At 41.1% G+C, this 17,528-nt stretch overlaps 1 non-coding gene across 1 annotated transcript; it reads right to left on the bottom strand.

The window, feature by feature from the left end:
* Window positions 1-11,339: 11,339 nt before the first annotated feature.
* On the bottom strand, window positions 11,340-11,454 carry LOC136729257 (U5 spliceosomal RNA). The gene has a single exon (XR_010808871.1). It is a non-coding gene; the product is annotated as a U5 spliceosomal RNA (small nuclear RNA).
* Window positions 11,455-17,528: the final 6,074 nt, after the last annotated feature.

The raw sequence follows: 17,528 nt of genomic DNA, 5'->3' as shown, positions 1-17,528 counted from the left end.
GCAAAACAGCTTCCCATCTAGCTCGTCTACTATCGGAGACTGAACGCAATTTGCCGGTGTGTAATAATTCAACTAACGTGTGTCCTGTGTGCAGAATCAACTGTGTGTTCATTACAATCGAATCGCATGCCTGCACTGCCCAAGAGGCGCAGTCTACTGCTGCCATACAGCGATGCATGCCTGCTGCTACCGTAGGTTGCTTTGTGGAGTAATAGGCGACGGGACGTGTCGGAACTGCTGTATAATAGATCCCATCTTGGGAACAGTAGAGGTGAAATGGTTTAGTATGATCTGGTAACCCGAGGGCGGGGGCATTGCTGAGAGCCTGTTTTATTACACGATAGGCTATTTCCTGTTCATGTCCCCAGTCTATGGGGTCCAAGGGAGCCGGGCTCCCTTTGATTAACGCCTGTATCGGACCTGTGGCTTGTGTGAAATTAGGGATGAAAGTGCGGCAATCATTAAGGAGCCCCATAACTTTACGCACAGCCCTAACATTATGTGGTTTTGGCATATTTAGAATGGCTTCTTGCCTATTATGCGTCATAGATTTTTGTCCTTGTGAAATGTTGTGTCTGAGATATTGAACCTTAGTTAAGCCTATTTGTGCTTTCTTAGGGCTTGCTTTAAATCCTGCCTTTTGTAAGACACCGAGGACTCATCAGGAGACGCAATCAAAAGATCATCCACGTACTGGATGATTAAACTATTCCAGGGTGTCAGATCCATTCCTTCTAAGGTCTTGACCATTGCCTGGTGAAAGAGTGTCGGACTGTTGTGAAATCCCTGTGGCACTCTAGTCCATGTGTACTGTTTGTCACATACAGTAAACGCAAATTTATCTTGGGAATCAGAGTGGAGTGGCAGGCTCCAAAATCCATTGCTAATATCCAGGACGGTAAAAATAGAGTGTTCAGGTTTCAAATCATTTAATATAGTGTTGGGATTGGCTACAATCGGGTGTAACCGGGGTGTAACTTTATTCAATTGTGTGTAATCAATTGTGAGTCACCATGAGCCGTCTGGTTTTGCCACTGGCCAGATTGGAGAATTAGTGGTTGAATGCGTTTCGCGTATTATTCCTTCATTTTGCAATGTTTGAATAATTGTCTGAACTGCTGTAAAAGCTTCTGGTTTAATAGGATACTGTTTATGTGCTTTGTGTACTGGACCTGGGATTACTATAGGTTCAATTTGTGCCAGACCACAATCTAGTTTATGTGTTGCCCAAACATCAGGAAATTCCTGACATACGTGTCCAAGTGGTGTGTCTGGCCATATATGAGGTGTTGACGGTGTGAGTGAGATACTAGCACAATTTGTTGCGTATCTTTGTGTATTCTTTTTATTCCCGTGTGTATTGGTCCATATTATGCAATTATTATTAGCATCCACTAGTGTGCCGGCTTCTCTAAGGATATCTATACCTAATATTGTCCCCTTTTATACAGGTAACGAGCTGAGATTAGGAGCACTCGCTTTAAGAGAGTGCTCCTAATCTCAGCTCATTACCTGTATAAAAGACACCTGTCCACAGAAGCAATCAATCAATCAGATTCCAAACTCTCCACCATGGCCAAAGAGCTGTCCAAGGATGTCAGGGACAAGATTGTAGACCTACACAAGGCTGGAATGGGCTACAAGACCATCACCAAGCAGCTTGGTGAGAAGGTGACAACAGTTGGTGCGATTATTCGCAAATGGAAGAAACACAAAATAACTGTCAGTCTCCCTCAGTCTGGGGCTCCATGCAAGATCTCACCTCGTGGAGTTTCAGTGATCATGAGAACGGTGAGGAATCAGCCCAGAACTACATGGGAGGATCTTGTTAATGATCTCAAGGCAGCTGGGACCATAGTCACCAAGAAAACAATTAGTAACACTATGCAGTGAAGGACTGAAATCCTGCAGCGCCTGCAAGGTCCCCCTGCTCAAGAAAGCACATGTAGAGGCCCGTCTGAAGTTTGCCAATGAACATCTGAATGATTCAGAGGAGAACTGGGTGAAAGTGTTGTGGTCAGATGAGATCAAAATCGAGCTCTTTGGCATCAACTCAACTCGCCGTGTTTGGAGGAGGAGGAATGCTGCCTATGACCCCAAGAACACCATCCCCACCGTCAAACATGGAGGTGGAAACATTATGCTTTGGGGGTGTTTTTCTGCTAAGGGGACAGGACAACTGCACCACATCAAAGGGACGATTGACGGGGCCATGTAGCGTCAAATCTTGGGTGAGAGCCAGTCTCCAGACCTTAATCCCATAGAAAATCTGTGGAGGGAGCTGAAGGTTCGAGTTGCCAAACGTCAGCCTCGAAACCTTAATGACTTGGAGAGGATCTGCAAAGAGGAGTGGGACAAAATCCCTCCTGAGATGTGTGCAAACCTGGTGGCCAACTACAAGAAACGTCTGACCTCTGTGATTGCCAACAAGGGTTTTGCCACCAAGTACTAAGTCGAAGGGGTCAAATACTTATTTCCCTCATTAACATGCAAATCAATGTATAACTTTTTTGAAATGCGTTTTTCTTGATTTTTTTGTTGTTATTCTGTCTCTCACTGTTAAAATACACCTACCATTACAATTATAGACTGATCATTTCTTTGTGAGTGGGCAAACATACTAAATCAGCAGGGGATCAAATACTTTTTTCCCTCACTGTATATATATATATGTGATTTGATGTGTATTCTTATTTGATTTCCTCCCTCCTCAGGAATCACTGATAAAACATTGTTATTTGAAGGAGAACCTGACCACTTAATTCCCTCCATATCGGAAGTCCTGCAATGATCCATGTGCTGCTTGGAGGTGCACCAGAAACGGCCAGTCTTGATATTTATGATTGTCCAGATATTGATGTCCGTGAAACAATCAAATTAGTAAGTATTTCAATGGTTGAAACTTGTGTTTGCTCTGTATTCTAAGTTTCTGTGCCTTAGGGAACCTTTGTGACATACTAAAAGGACATACTGGTAAGATGTTGGGCACTTTTCAAACAACAAAAATGGCATTTGGTTAGTTATAAGGGACATTTATACCAGTCTGTGCAAATATCTATGCATATTCCAATGTTTGCTGCAGGACTTACAGATTGAGTGAGGGGGTCAATATGTTTGATTCAGAACTAACCACTGCTTCTTCAATTTTGTTTTAAACATAATTTAAAAGAAAAGTGGGCTATACATTGGTCTTGATAAAAGGAGCAGTGGTCCCTGAAGCAATTATTTTAGTTTTTTGGTCACAATTCCTAAAACCCATTTTCTGTAAAATATGTTATCAACTTGCATTAATATATTATCCAAAGTACAATCATACTAATCATGAAGATGTTCGTATTATTATATTCTAAGGGTTCTAGTCTATTGTGTATTGTGTTTATTATTAGGCCCTTCTCTTATGTTTTACAGTTGTTATTATTATTCCATACAATACAGGGATTAAATTAAGTATTGTAACCACAAACTTGAAGACAAAGTCTTTGAGGAAAGCAGGGCCCTGTTCGTTCCAAGGGTCAAGTTTCTTAAGACTCAAATAGCTATTTAAATGACTTTCGTATTCAGTCGACTTAGTCAATTGTCCAGCTGGATGGCTGGGCACAGGCGGGCAGCGCAGTCTGTAAAGTTCTTTATTTAATAAAGTCCTTTAAAAGAATTCTTCCTACGGCTCAATCTCCTTCTCCCAGTTTAACCCTTCTGTTGCTGGCAAAGACTTAGTTGGTTTCTGGTTCCGGTTCTGGCAACAGAGATACAAGTTCAGCTGTGGCAGCGAGTTACTGGTTTAGGTGAGAGAGAGATAGAGATGCCGTGCGTTATCCTTTATAGGCCTGTCAGATCAATAGGTGATTGGTTCTTTAGTTTGTGAGATTGGATTCGGCTTCAGCCCCCAGTGTCCTATTGGAGGGGGGCTTGATTTATGACTGATGTCAATCCATGCCATCTTTTGGAAATGCCGGTTGGCACGGGTTCGTAGCTCTGTGTCGGGATTTCGGCTCTCGTCCATTTCAAAGAGTTTTTATTTCCTACAGGCCCCCTTCCCCAGACATCTCACAGCAGGGATTCCAAGCTATTTGGCCCATTCTCGGTGCCATCCTCCCAAGACTGTCACTTTGATGTAAACCAGTTCACATGCTGATGAGTTAAGGAAATCTGATAAATTTGGGGGGGAGAGGTCTTCTTTAGATCAGTGCTTCAGCTCAGAGCTAAAATGCTCTTATCAGAATACACCCAACATAACGCTACACTGGTTAATTCTGTTCTGGGAAAACCACAATCCTGCAGGTTTAATAAGTCTCTCTACACATCAGTCCCTGAGTACCTTCAACCAATGGTCATTTTGACCAATTAAGCCCAAGAATTAAGTCAATTAAGTTGTCAAGGACTACCCAGTGAAGACGTGAACTCACGACTAGGTCACACTGTGAGCTCACCAGAGCAGACATTACACTGAGCTCACTGTGAGCTCACTTAGCGCTTTTCCAGCGACATGGTGCCGGTGCTGGAGCCGGAGCTGCTGCTCGGCCTGGGATCCAGCTGATCTTTTTTGAACCGGCCCGCTTTTCCACCGGTTTTGACGTCACTGGATGTGGGCGTTCCCAAGCATGGAGTAGAAGTGGAGAAACACAGCAATAGTAATCAGCACCGAGGCGACTGCGTCTTTAAACCCCATTTAACATCACAATCAAACTCATTCCGCGTCTATGGCAAATCGTAACCCTAATGTTACAAATGTTCCCTAAATATGTGTTTTGCAGAATACACAAGCAAACGTTATGGAATATCAGCATTTTATCGACACACATGATAGAACTTATTGTTCTTTAACATTGATGAGAATAATTAACATGAATAAACTTACTGCTGAAGATGTAACCCTTACCCAGTGGCTAACCCTAACTATGTTACAAATGTTCCCTAAACACTTATTTTGCAGGATCAATAAAAAATTGTTAGGATTTTTTAAACTTTTACTGACACACATAGTTAATAGCAATGTGTTATAACTTTACCGAAAATAATAATCTGTATATCTTTAATTGTTTAGACGTTATTAAGATATAATGCATCTTTCACATAGGGAACATTTGTAACATGTTAGGAAAAACAAACAAATGATTTGAAAATATTCATAATTACAGCATACAATTTGTCAGGCTTCATAAGAATGGTATTTATAACATACTCTGTAAAAATCAAGCAAATAGCATTTGTGGTTCACGAGAAAATATATATATATAATCAAAGCTATCAGACTATAGCAGCCGGTGTATGAAGACACATACGATTATACAGCATTATTTGGCAGCTTCGCAAGACCTAATTTGAAACGTTGTTGGTAAGTTAGATAATTAGTGGGGACCCGCTATTTGCAGTTCTTCCCCTCCATAATTGCTAAAATAAAGTTTTACTGACATTTTATTGACCCTACCACTGCATAGGGCACATCTGTAACATGAACGCTACTGAATGGCACATACATTGAAAACTACGGAGAACTGAGACAAATCCACTTTACACTTCATAAATAATCTTAAAACGTTTCCAACCAAGGCAACACCCACTTGAAATACGTTCATTCTCATTTTTGGTAAACAAAAAGAGAGATTGTTACATATGTTCCCTATGATGCATCTACAGAGAGAGAGAGACAGACAGACACTAACTCTCTCTCTCTCTCTCTCTCTCTCTCTCAGCTGGGAGTGTGTGGGAGGGGTCTGCAGTGAGCGGGAGTGCTGCTGAGAGCTCTGTCCTTTGGCTGCGTTTTTTTGTTGCTTTACTTTTTTCAGTTTGTTTATTTTGTCTTCTGTTTTCAGTGCTTTTCTTATTGTGGGGGAACAGGGGAGGGGAGGGGGGAGTACCGGTAGTTCTTCCCGGGTCGGGGGGTCGGACCCCCTGAATGCGTCTTTTGAAAAACTGACCCAACGCCATGGAGTCAAGATCGCTCCGGTGCAGTTCTGCCCCCTAGAGCAGTGTGTGTTAGCGGTTGGGGAGGTAGCAGGGTGTGAAAATATCAAGTCTGCTGCCATTGTTATCTTCTTAAAAACCACTGATCTGCTCAATCAGCTAGTGGCTAATGGCACAGTGTTAGACGACACTTTCACCCCGGTGTTGCCGCTCGCTGCTCCTGCCCGGAAGGTAACGCTGTCTAACGTCCCTCCGTTCATCCGCACCGGCTCGGGCAGCTGATGTCCGGCATTAAGAGGGTCCCGCTGGGCTGCAAAGCCCCGCAACTGAAACACGTCGTGTCCTTCCGAAGGCAGCTGTATATGATCCTCAATAACATCAATGAGGATCTTAATGTCATTTTTAAATTTAAGATCGACAATACCGACTACGTCGTGTTCGCTACTTCGGAATCCATGAAGTGTTTCAGGTGTGGGAGCGAGGGGCATGTCATGAGGAACTGTCCCGAGCAGGACAGGGAGCGGGAGGAGGAGCGGGGCGACGCGGGGAGGAATAGAGACACCGGCCCGCAGCCACAGATGCAGCGGGCAGACAGAGATCGAGCCCCGGCGGAGGAGACAGTCGCCGGTCGGACCGATGGTACCACTGATGCCGTGACGGGGGAAGAGCTGCCCGGAGGCGATGACGCACAGCTGGGGGACGGGGTCGAGGCAGCGGGGGATAGTGACGACCGAGACGCCGGGGGGAGATGGTGTTGAGGCGGTGCACGGGGCGCTGGTTAGTGACGAGGAACAACCTCAGCAGCCAGCAGACGGGCGGACAGACACACAGGGTGTAGCCGAGGAGGAGGCAGGGCCAGGCTCGGCGGTACAAGCCGAGGCGCCGGGTGGAAAAAACGCACTAAGAAGGTGCTGGGAGGGAGCACGGACGGTGTTGGTAAATAGTGGCAGTAAAAGAAGTGGTGGCACAGTAGTGAAGCTGGGGTAGCGAGCGGCTTGGTGGGGAAAGGTCCGGCTACACGCTGGAGCATCGCGGCTCGGAGTGACAGTGAGGGCGGCTTCACGGATTCCTCTCTCGCCTCCTCGTCCTCGGTGAGTCAGAGCTGCAGTGAAGGATATCAGGAGGTTTTTAGAGAAAACGAAGGGAAAGAGGTCTGTTGTAGTGGAGCAGTTTTTCCCAGATCGTGCACGCCTGCTGGCCTCTATTAAGTTTTTACAGAAACCCTGACCTATCAATTTGTACAACACTCACTGAAAACCATGGTTGGGGTCAATTCCTGTTTTTCAATTCCAATTCCTCCTACAAATCAATTCAAAATTGCAATTACTTTTTGCATTCACAGAATATTCTTTATTGGAATTGAATTGAAAAGGGAATTAAAAATTGAATTGGAATTGACCCCAACCCTGTTGAAAACAAAACAAAAAATACAGATCTGGTTCTTCAAATCTTCACTCTGGTTTCATTCTGTGTCGTAGTTCATTTATCTTGCTGTTAATTGCACCACCAATTACACTCTTTGGGGTACTGGGCAATTTTTTCAAGGTAGCCCCTAAAAAACATGTATCACATAGATTTAATGACTTGCACATAGATATATAAAAATCTTTTAATAAACATACCACATATCTTTGAGAAGGGTTCATTAGTTACATATTGCCACAGTAAATCAACATTTTTGTGTGTGGGTGTATTTAAACGTTTTGGTGTATGCTCTTAAACTTGTCTTACACTAGTTCATAGTAAAATCTGTACTTGGCGAAGCAGCTATGCAAAGGCAGTCTTTTCTCCATTAATACCTTGCTTAAGCATTACATTGATGTGGCACAACTGGACTGAAATGTGAAGTATTTGCTCAAAAGTCAAATTTAAATGAGACATGAAAGTTTATATTGTCAAGGATCCCATGGCACTATTCATTATTATTATGTATTAATATGTCTGAAGCATTAATCCAAGGTGATTTACAAGGTGTTGTTGAAAGAGTGACGTGGCTGAATTCTAAGTCAGGCTTCCCTCAATCAGGTCTAACAAATTTGTTATGACTCCACCTTTACTGCTGTGTAGTAATCTGCTGGTACAAAATGGCTGCACCCCAGAGGGTGGTGGGTGAAGTGAGTCTGTAGAGCACTTTGGGATCTTTCCAGCTGCTACATGTAAGGTATTATTATTTATTAATAAATTAACTCTAGTCTCTGAAACTAAAACAAAGGCCAAAGGAACATTTCAAATGCTAACCCTTTGTGTTCTATACAGTTAAAAAGGAGAGTTAGAAATTTTGTACAACAGCATTTACATACCATATATGGCTTCCACCTTTAAGCGATCCAGAGGTGTCTTTTTCTCCGAAGTTGGATCTCTCTTGCTGCCACCACCACGAAGATTGCTCTTTAATAATGTTGGAAAGTCAAAGACAGCAACCGTCAGGGTTCTTGCATATGACGTATTCGTGCTGCACCTCTCTGCAAGGATCCAGGACAGTTTGTCAATGTAAACTCCAGTGCCTGGGAATATTTCCACCTAAAAGACAATGGTAAATAAAAAACAAGTTTATCCCCAAACTATTCTTATATTATGTTAAGTGGAATACATTATCAGTAAGGCTGTGATTTTGTTACAGAAATGTGTTATTAAAGACCACAGTATGTCTCAATTCTAAGTTTATTAATTTACAGACATAATAAAGTCAGTGAATCTGTGACACCCATAATTCAATTACATTCTTATTATCAACTATAACTATGAATATAACTGATAATGTAGCATCATTAGATTGTTTACAACCAATATTTGTTTTCAATATATATATTTTTACCTTGTCTTTGTAATATTGTAGACCAAGAGTGTTATACCTGTTTTGGTGATTCTTTGTCAGATTCAGAACAATTTGCTGTGGGGCTGTCAGAACCACTTGATGGTGACACACTTTTGTCTTCATTGCTGATCAATGTGGCTTTTGTTACAATTTTTTTCAGATTGTCCAAAAGGTCTGGAATCTCTGGAGAAAAAAACCTTAGTATTAAATGATAATCATTTCTAGTAATATATTTAATACAAAGTGAAAACAAAACCATCAATGCCTGCAATTATACTTGAGAGACTTGCTCTATGTTATTGGCAAACTGACCTTTTTGTGGGTCATTAACATTAGCTACGAAAAAAATAAAAGAGATAAAATACAAGAATTACCAGGTCTAATGTAATGCATATAGTCATTAATGTAGCATTATGAAGTTATGTTGAAAAACTTTATTTAATAATCAGTATTATTAAACTATTAGACAGTGCACATTAAGAGTCTGTATTGTGGTTCTAGATTACTTCAGTATGATCAACTATAATACATTACTCTGGAATCTAAATTACTGAAGAATAACATTTATCAAGGTAAGGAATTATTTGCTATAAATAAAAAAACTTACCATCAACCATACGGTTTCGAAGACATTGGTTTTCATTTTTAAGTCTTGTGTTTTCCTTTTCGAGCTGCTTAACGTTTTGCTGTAGCTCAACTTCACTGGACTCTTTAAATGTCTGTAGAATATGACGGGATCTAATTCTTGAAGCTCCATCGGTTTTCTTTCTTATTTTGTGCTGTATTCAGAGAGGAAAAGAGTTTAAAATGAAAATATATATATATATGAATATGATTAAAAAAAAACAATCCTGCAATACATTTATTTAATATTTGCAGTAATTATCTCACCGGTAACTGTGGTTCATCAAGGTCACTATCATCTGAAATTTGAAGTTTTTTGTTTGGTTTAGGTACTCTCTTCATTTTAGGACAGGGCATTTTTGTTAGGTCATTAAGTTTTCTTCTTAGTTCGCCTTCTTTTCCTAAAATAAAAATAAAATAAATAAAACCCTGCATTATGTCCACAGATATTTGGGGATTATATTTATTTGTCATAAAAATACTGTGCTTTGACCATACAAATTAAGATGAACAGCCAACACTGAATCAAAACTGAAGTTAAATTATATCTGGTTTAATTTATTTTGTGATTTGGGGGATTTTATTGTAAAGCACAACACACAATAAATCGTTCTTACAAATGCCAGTCAAGTATGACGAGTTTTTAGCGCCCTCACCACCACCTACCATGTTATAAGAGTATGTTAGAAGTACAACACATTAATAACTTAAACATTCATTTCAAATATACTGTGATTGTATATATCAAATAGCATGTAAAGACTTTAATGTTTTTTTTTTAAATAAACATTGTTACCAGTCATAATGATCTGCGCTTCATGGACAGGCCATCCACCTTTTGGAGGTTTGTTCGTGTCTCTCCACTCTGCTCTGAAGTTTCGAGTCGTCTCTTCGTCATCATCAGCAATGCTGAATAAATCAAAATTGCGAAAGCAAGCAGTGGGAATCACGCTGTAAGAGTCTTTGTCGACCCCGCTTTCCCACTTCACCAACGCGTGCATCACCGCCATACTACCTTCACCTTCTCGTCCGTTTTTTCTGCGCCTTTTTCCCCCGACAAGTCACGGCACAAAAAACAGTCCCGCTCTGCATTCTGGTACTTGGCGTTCTTAATAACACCAACAGGGTGTAATCGCATAGACCACTCGAGCATAAAGTACTACATATCCCATCTGTTACAGTTTTTTTTCATCTTCTGAAACTGCAATTTAGCACTTTCAACTGTTTCTTAGTGATTCCTAGAATTACTAACCGGTATTGTAGTCAATGTGTTTATAACCTTTTTTGTTTAACGATTTGTGTGTTATCCTATGTGATCCCATGGTCTTTGATTTGGTCACGGAAGTGATTTGTCTTTGATTTGTTGATCTAGAGTTGAATTTTAATTAGTTTTTCCCTTTTGTATAATTAGTGTAGTGCTACATTTAGTCTTTGTTTTTAAATAAATTTGACAATTTATATCTTTGGAATTGGTGTCTGCGTCCAATTATTACAGAAATTGAGTTCTACAAGACTCCAGGATTCGTGATAAGGTGATACTATGAATTCACTTCTTTAATTGAAATGTATAAGTGTACCTTACGCTACATATATGTATGTATGTATGTATGTATGTCCAATTGCTTTGACAATACAAATGAATTGAATTGAGAGGGAGAGAGAGAGAGAGAGAGAGAGAGACAGACAGACAGACTGACAAACAGAAAAACAGACAGACACAGACACACACACACACAGAGCCAGCCAGCCAGCCAGCTCAGCGATGACATCACGAGCCTCTCTCAGCTGACTGCTATGACATCACAGAGCACGTACATTCCGTTGCTTGCCGTCTGTCAACCACTCAGTCACTGCCAGCCAGACTGGCTGGCTGGCTGGATGGGGGGGCTGCTTGCTGCTGCTGCGTACCTTAGCAAGCTTATTTGCTTGACCGGCCTTCCTACTCCTCTGCCCACATGCCCACCTATGCCCGATCTGCTGTTCACCTGGATCACAGCTCCGCCCCAACAAGGCAGAGCCCCCCAAGAATGGTACAAACTCACCCACGATCCCCTCCACGGAAAGCTTTAGCAAAAGGCAAAAGCGTTATACGTAATGAAGAGGAACCCGAGTCCAAGACGCATCCGACCAGCCATACATATTTGTGTGTATTAAAGATCACATTTTCTTACATTTAGTTTTTCTGTACTTTATTACATCTTATTGTGATTTATAAAAGTATTGTTTCTATTCCATATGTATGTATGTATGTGTGTGTGTGTGTGTGTGTGTGTGTGTCTGTCTCTGTGTGAAAGTTAGTGTGTGTGTCTGTACGTGTGTGTGCCTGTCTCTGTGTGAAAGTGTGTGTGTGTGTGTGTGTGTGTGTGTGTATATGTCTCTCTGTGAAAGTGTGTGTGTGGGTGTGACAGTGTGTGTGAGTGTCTGTCTGTCTGTCTGTCATGTAACTCGCACATCTGTGAGGGCACCATTTTTGCAGAAGAGATGTACACATTTTGGAGCAACATATGCTGCCATCCAGACATCATCTTTTCCAGTGACGTCCCTGCATTTTCAAACAGATCACATTTTATTACACTTTGTTTATCTGTACTTTATTACATCTTATTGTGATTTATACTTGTAATGTTTCTTTTCCATATATATGTATGTACAGTGGGGGAAAAAAGTAATTGATCCCCTGCTGATTTTGTACGTTTGCCCACTGACAAAGAAATGATCAGTCTATAATTTTAATGGTAGGTGTATTTTAGCAGTGAGAGACAGAATAACAACAAGAAAATCCAGAAAAATGCATTTCAAAAAAGTTATAAATTGATTTGCATGTTAATGAGGGAAATAAGTATTTGACCCATTTTCAATGCCCTGGCTTAGGGAAGGAGGTTCTCACCCATGATTTGACGGTACATGGCCCCGTCCATCGTCCCTTTGATGCGGTGCAGTTGTCCTGTCCCCTTAGCAGAAAAACAGCCCCAAAGCATAATGTTTCCACCTCCATGTTTGATGGTGGGAATGGTGTTCTTGGGGTCATTCCTCCTCCTCCAAACACGGCGAGTTGAGTTGATGGCAAAGAGCTTGATTTTGGTCTCATCTGAGACCACTTTCACCCAGTTCTCCTCTGAATCATTCAGATGTTCATTGGCAAACTTCAGACGGGTCTGTACATGTGCTTTCTTGAGCAGGGGGACCTTGCGGGCGCTGCAGGATTTCAGTCCTTCACGGCATAGTGTGTTACCAATTGTTTTCTTGGTGACTATGGTCCCAGCTACCTTGAGATCATTAACAAGATCCTCCCATGTAGTTCTGGGCTGATTCCTCACCGTTCTCATGATCATTGAAACTCCACGAGGTGAGATCTTGCATGGAGCCCCAGACTGAGGGAGACTGACAGTTATTTTGTGTTTCTTCCATTTGCAAATAATCGCACCAACTGTTGTCACCTTCTCACCAAGCTGCTTGGTGATGGTCTTGTAGCCCATTCCAGCCTTGTGTAGGTCTACAATCTTGTCCCTGACATCCTTGGACAGCTCTTTGGCCATGGTGGAGAGTTTGGAATCTGATTGATTGATTGCTTCTGTGGACAAGTGTCTTTTATACAGGTAACGAGCTGAGATTAGGAGCACTCCCTTTAAGAGAGTGCTCCTAATCTCAGCTCGTTACCTGTATGAAAGACACCTGGGAGCCAGAAATCTTGCTGATTGATAGGGGATCAAATACTTATTTCCCTCATTAACATGCAAATCAATTTATAACTTTTTTGAAATGCGTTTTTCTGGATTTTCTTGTTGTTATTCTGTCTCTCACTGCTAAAATACACCTACCATTAAAATTATAGACTGATCATTTCTTTGTCAGTGGGCAAACGTACAAAATCAGCAGGGGATCAAATACTTTTTTCCCTCACTGTATGTATGTATGTATGTATGTATGTATGTAAGTGTGTGTGTGTCTGTCTCTGTGTGAAAGTGTGTGTGTGTGTCTGTCTGTGAAAGTGATTGTGTGTGAAAGTGTGTGTGTCTGTCTGTCTGTCTGTGAAAGTGTGTGTGTGTGTGTGTGTGTGTGTGTGCGTGTGTCTGTCTGTGAAAGTGTGTGTTTGTGTGTGTATGGGTGTGACAGTGTGTATGAGTGTCTGTCATGTAACTCGCACATCTGTGAGGGCACCATTTTTGCAGAAAGAGATGTACACATTTTGGAGCAACATATGCTGCCATCCAGACATCATCTTTTCCAGGGACGTACCTGCATTTTTCAGCAGGATAACGCCAAACCACATTCTGCCCAGATTTCAAGCGCATGGTTGCATAGGCAGAGAGTGCGGGTGCTAGCATGGCCTGCCTGCAGTCCTGACCTGTCTCCGAATTGAGAATGTGTGGCGCACTATGAAGTGCAAATTAAGACAACGAAGGCCCTGTGCAGTTGCGCAGCTGAGGAAATGCATAATGGATGAATGGGGGAAAATCCCGCTTGCTAAACTTAACCAAGTGGTGTCTTCAGTGCCCAAGTGCTTAATAAGTGTTATTAAAAGAAAAGGTGATGTTACATAGTGGTAAACAGTCGACTGTCCCAACTTTCTTGGTTTCTTTTCACTGCTAATGAGATGCTGTAGAGTGAGTTAGTTATATTGCTTTCAGGAGCTCTAATCGTATTGATGAGTTCATGCAGCATTTGTAATTGAATTTCAAAAAGAAATCTTTGCTGTCTGGCCTGTGTGTATGAGATGTACTCTGTCAATCTTTGGCTAACAACTGAAACATTGGTAGAACAGAAATGGCAACATAAAAAAGAAAAGTACATTTTAAAAGAGCACATTAAATAGGATGAATATACAGTTTTTTACAATCACTTTGTCACTAATTTCAGAACCTTGATGTCATTTTTCAAAACTCTAGACACAAAACTCAAAACGGTCATCACTTGTAACACAGGCTGTCCAATGTTCAAAACATTGCATTGTGCATTCATATCTTTAAAGAAACCTAGCACTTGCAGACTTGTTGGTTCAAATAACTCATTTATCATGAAATACCATAGTAACATAGTAACACAGAAGATACCGATAGTTTCACTGTGTAGTTGTTCGTACAATCATTAAATATTGTAGTACAAAATATGTGATACATGTTTCATTATGGTACTACACATAAATACATCACTGTAAAAGGACTAGTAGAGAGAAAACTACAGATTTGATTGAATCATTGTAGCTGCCTCAGTCATGGTCATGCCATGATTTACAACATGTTCTACAACTATTTCTCGGATTTCACTGGACACTATTTGCTGTTGCTGCCGCTGTCTGGTCCGTGGCCTTGTCCTCTACCACGTTCCCCCAACACCTCTCAAATGAGGCCCATGGCTGCCTCTCTGGTGAGGCCTAAGCCCTCCTCTATGACGAGGCCCACGACCACCTCTCAGAAGGGGTGCATGTCCCCTTCCATTCCTTTGACCACCACGTCTTCCTCCTCCCACTGCTTGACCTCTATTGTGACCTGGATGACCTGCCGGCTCCATGTTATCACTGTGTTGCTCGGGTGGATAGCACTCATTTCACTCGATACTCGTACCACAATGTGAAATCAATCATCAATAACCAGTTGGCAGTATTGGAAAAGCAATTACAAGGGCCTGCATACATACAGTAATGTCAAATCTGATGTGGAAGAACAATCATCTTCAACCAGGTTGGAGCGTTAGTTGCAATGCCTTTAATACATGCAGCGTGGAGAGGAACAGTGACTCAAGAAGATCCCAAAGTCGCTCTGCCTTCATTTTAACAGTCAGAGCTTTTATACACAAAAATCAAAGAGCTGGTTATAATCAGAAAGTCATTACTATGTTATCTTAAAAGTTAGCTAAGCAGAATTTATATCATTATAGGACAGAGTTCATAGATCAACACATGGATTAGGGAGCAGGCACTTCAATCATACTGTTTGACATTGTCTCCAAGATTCTCATCGTAAATAACAAGCAGAAATCAAACTACCTTCTGGCCTGACCTTCTAGCTTGACCTTATCTTTCTTAAGTATACAAGAGAGAAAAACAGGTATTAGAGAAAGAATTTCTAACTTTCCTTCCACACTGAAAACATGGTGTGGAAAAGTGCTACATGATGATGAATGATGATGAAATATTACATCCATAGATAATGTAGTCCAACTGGTTCATGCTCCTCGGTTATTGGTGTCAATGGATCTCATTATCCTGAAACTTTCATGATCGAAACATGGAATACTGTTCGTCAGTTTCCATAAAACTATGAATTAAGAGTAATGCAACAGTCACTTATCATTTTGAGCAGCTGTATCAATTGATAGTTAGATCTTTGTAATGAAATGAATAGACAGTGATCTCAGATGTAATGTGTGAATTGCATTTTGAAATGGTAATACTTTGACGTTAAGTTGTATCATTTTAGTTCAATGAACAAATGATCTGAGGTTGATGTGTATTGTATCCAAGCAATTGAAAAATGTGCATTTTGATCATCGGGTGTGAGTTTAGTGTCTAGAGTTTTGAAAAATGACATCAAGGTTCTGAAATGAGTGCCAAAGTGATTGTAAAAAAGTGTAATATCAGGGGACAGTGGCTATTACTGATCTGGCCTTCCGTGGCCTCTGTATTAATGTAACAGGTCACATTGTATGTGTACACTGATACTTGATAGTATAATATAGTACAAGTAAAAAACATACATAGGTATCATAGAAGTATTTTGCAGAAATGATTAAGGATACTTATCAAAATGGAGAGGAAATGCTAAATCCAGTCTCCCCAGGCTGAGCTTCTATTGCTACACCTGCTAAGTGGCTGCTGGCCCCACTATATGGATAGAGCCACACCAAGTACAAGAGTCTCCCCATTGCTATTTATATCTCCCTATCCAGTCTTCTATACGTGTCAGGTATACAAGTGTGTGTGTGTGTGTGTGTGTGTCTGTCTGTCTGTCTGTCTGTCTGTGAAAGTGTGTGTGTGTGTGTGTGTGTGTGTGTGTGTGTGAAAGTGTGTGTGAGTGTCTGTCTGTCTGTCTGTCATGTAACTTGCACATCTGTTAGGGCACCATTAATGCAGAGATGTACACATATTGTTTATTTTCCATATATATGTATGTATGTATGTATGCATGTCCAATTGCTTTGACAATACAAATGCACTGAATTGAGACAGAGAGAGAGAGAGAGAGAGAGAGAGAGAGAGAGGTGCTAAGGCACATTTGTAACATAAATTAGGGAACATTTGAAACATGCTTAGGGAACATTCATAAGAACATAAGAACATAAGAACATAAGAAAGTTTACAAACGAGAGGAGGCCATTCGACCCATCATGCTCGTTTGGTGTCCATTAATATCTAAGTGATCCATGGATCCTATCCAGTCTATTTTTAAATGTTCCCAAACTTTCAGCTTCTACCACTTTCCATCTTGAATGCCTTGAAGCCCAATTTCCATTTGTTGTCCCCTGGTGCGTGTGTCCCTGCTGATCTGGAAAAGCTCCTCTGGTTTGAGGAACCTTTCATGATTTTGAAGACTTGGATCAAGTCCCCACGTAATCTCCTCTGTTCCAGGGTGAAAAGGTTCAGTTCCCTCAGTCTCTCCGAGTAGGACTTTCCCTTCAGACCTGGAATAAGTCTGGTTGCTCTCCTCTGAACTGTCTCTAAAGCAGCAATATCCTTCTTGAAGTGTGGTGCCCAGAACTGTACACAGTATTCCAGATGAGGTCTAGCGCATTGTACAGTCTTAACATTACTTCCCTTGTTTTAAATTCTACACTTTTGACGATATACCCTAGCATTCTGTATGCCTTTTGTATTGCTTCCCCACATTGTTTGGATGGAGAAAGTGAATCCACATAGATTCCTAGGTCTTTCTCATGCATTACTTCATCTAGATCTGTACCTCCCATAGTGTAATTATAGTGGACATTTTTGTTTTACTGCATGTATTACCTTGCACTTGTCCACATTGAATTTCATTTGCCAGGTGTCAGCCCACAACTGAATTTATCTAAGTTCCTCTGAATAGCATGTGCTGCCAAGATTGTATCTGCTAAGCCACCTATTTTAGTATCATCTGCAAATTTGACAAGGTTGCTAAGTATCCCAGAGTCCAGATCATTAATATAGATTAGAAAAAGCAAAGGCCCTAGTACTGATCCCTGTGGAACTCCACTAACAACCTCACTCCAGTTA

This window comes from Amia ocellicauda, unplaced genomic scaffold (genome assembly GCF_036373705.1).
Source record: "Amia ocellicauda isolate fAmiCal2 unplaced genomic scaffold, fAmiCal2.hap1 HAP1_SCAFFOLD_30, whole genome shotgun sequence".
Lineage (NCBI taxonomy): Eukaryota > Metazoa > Chordata > Actinopteri > Amiiformes > Amiidae > Amia > Amia ocellicauda.
Note: the sequence above shows the minus strand (reverse complement) of the source record. Positions and strands in the feature narration are given on the sequence as shown.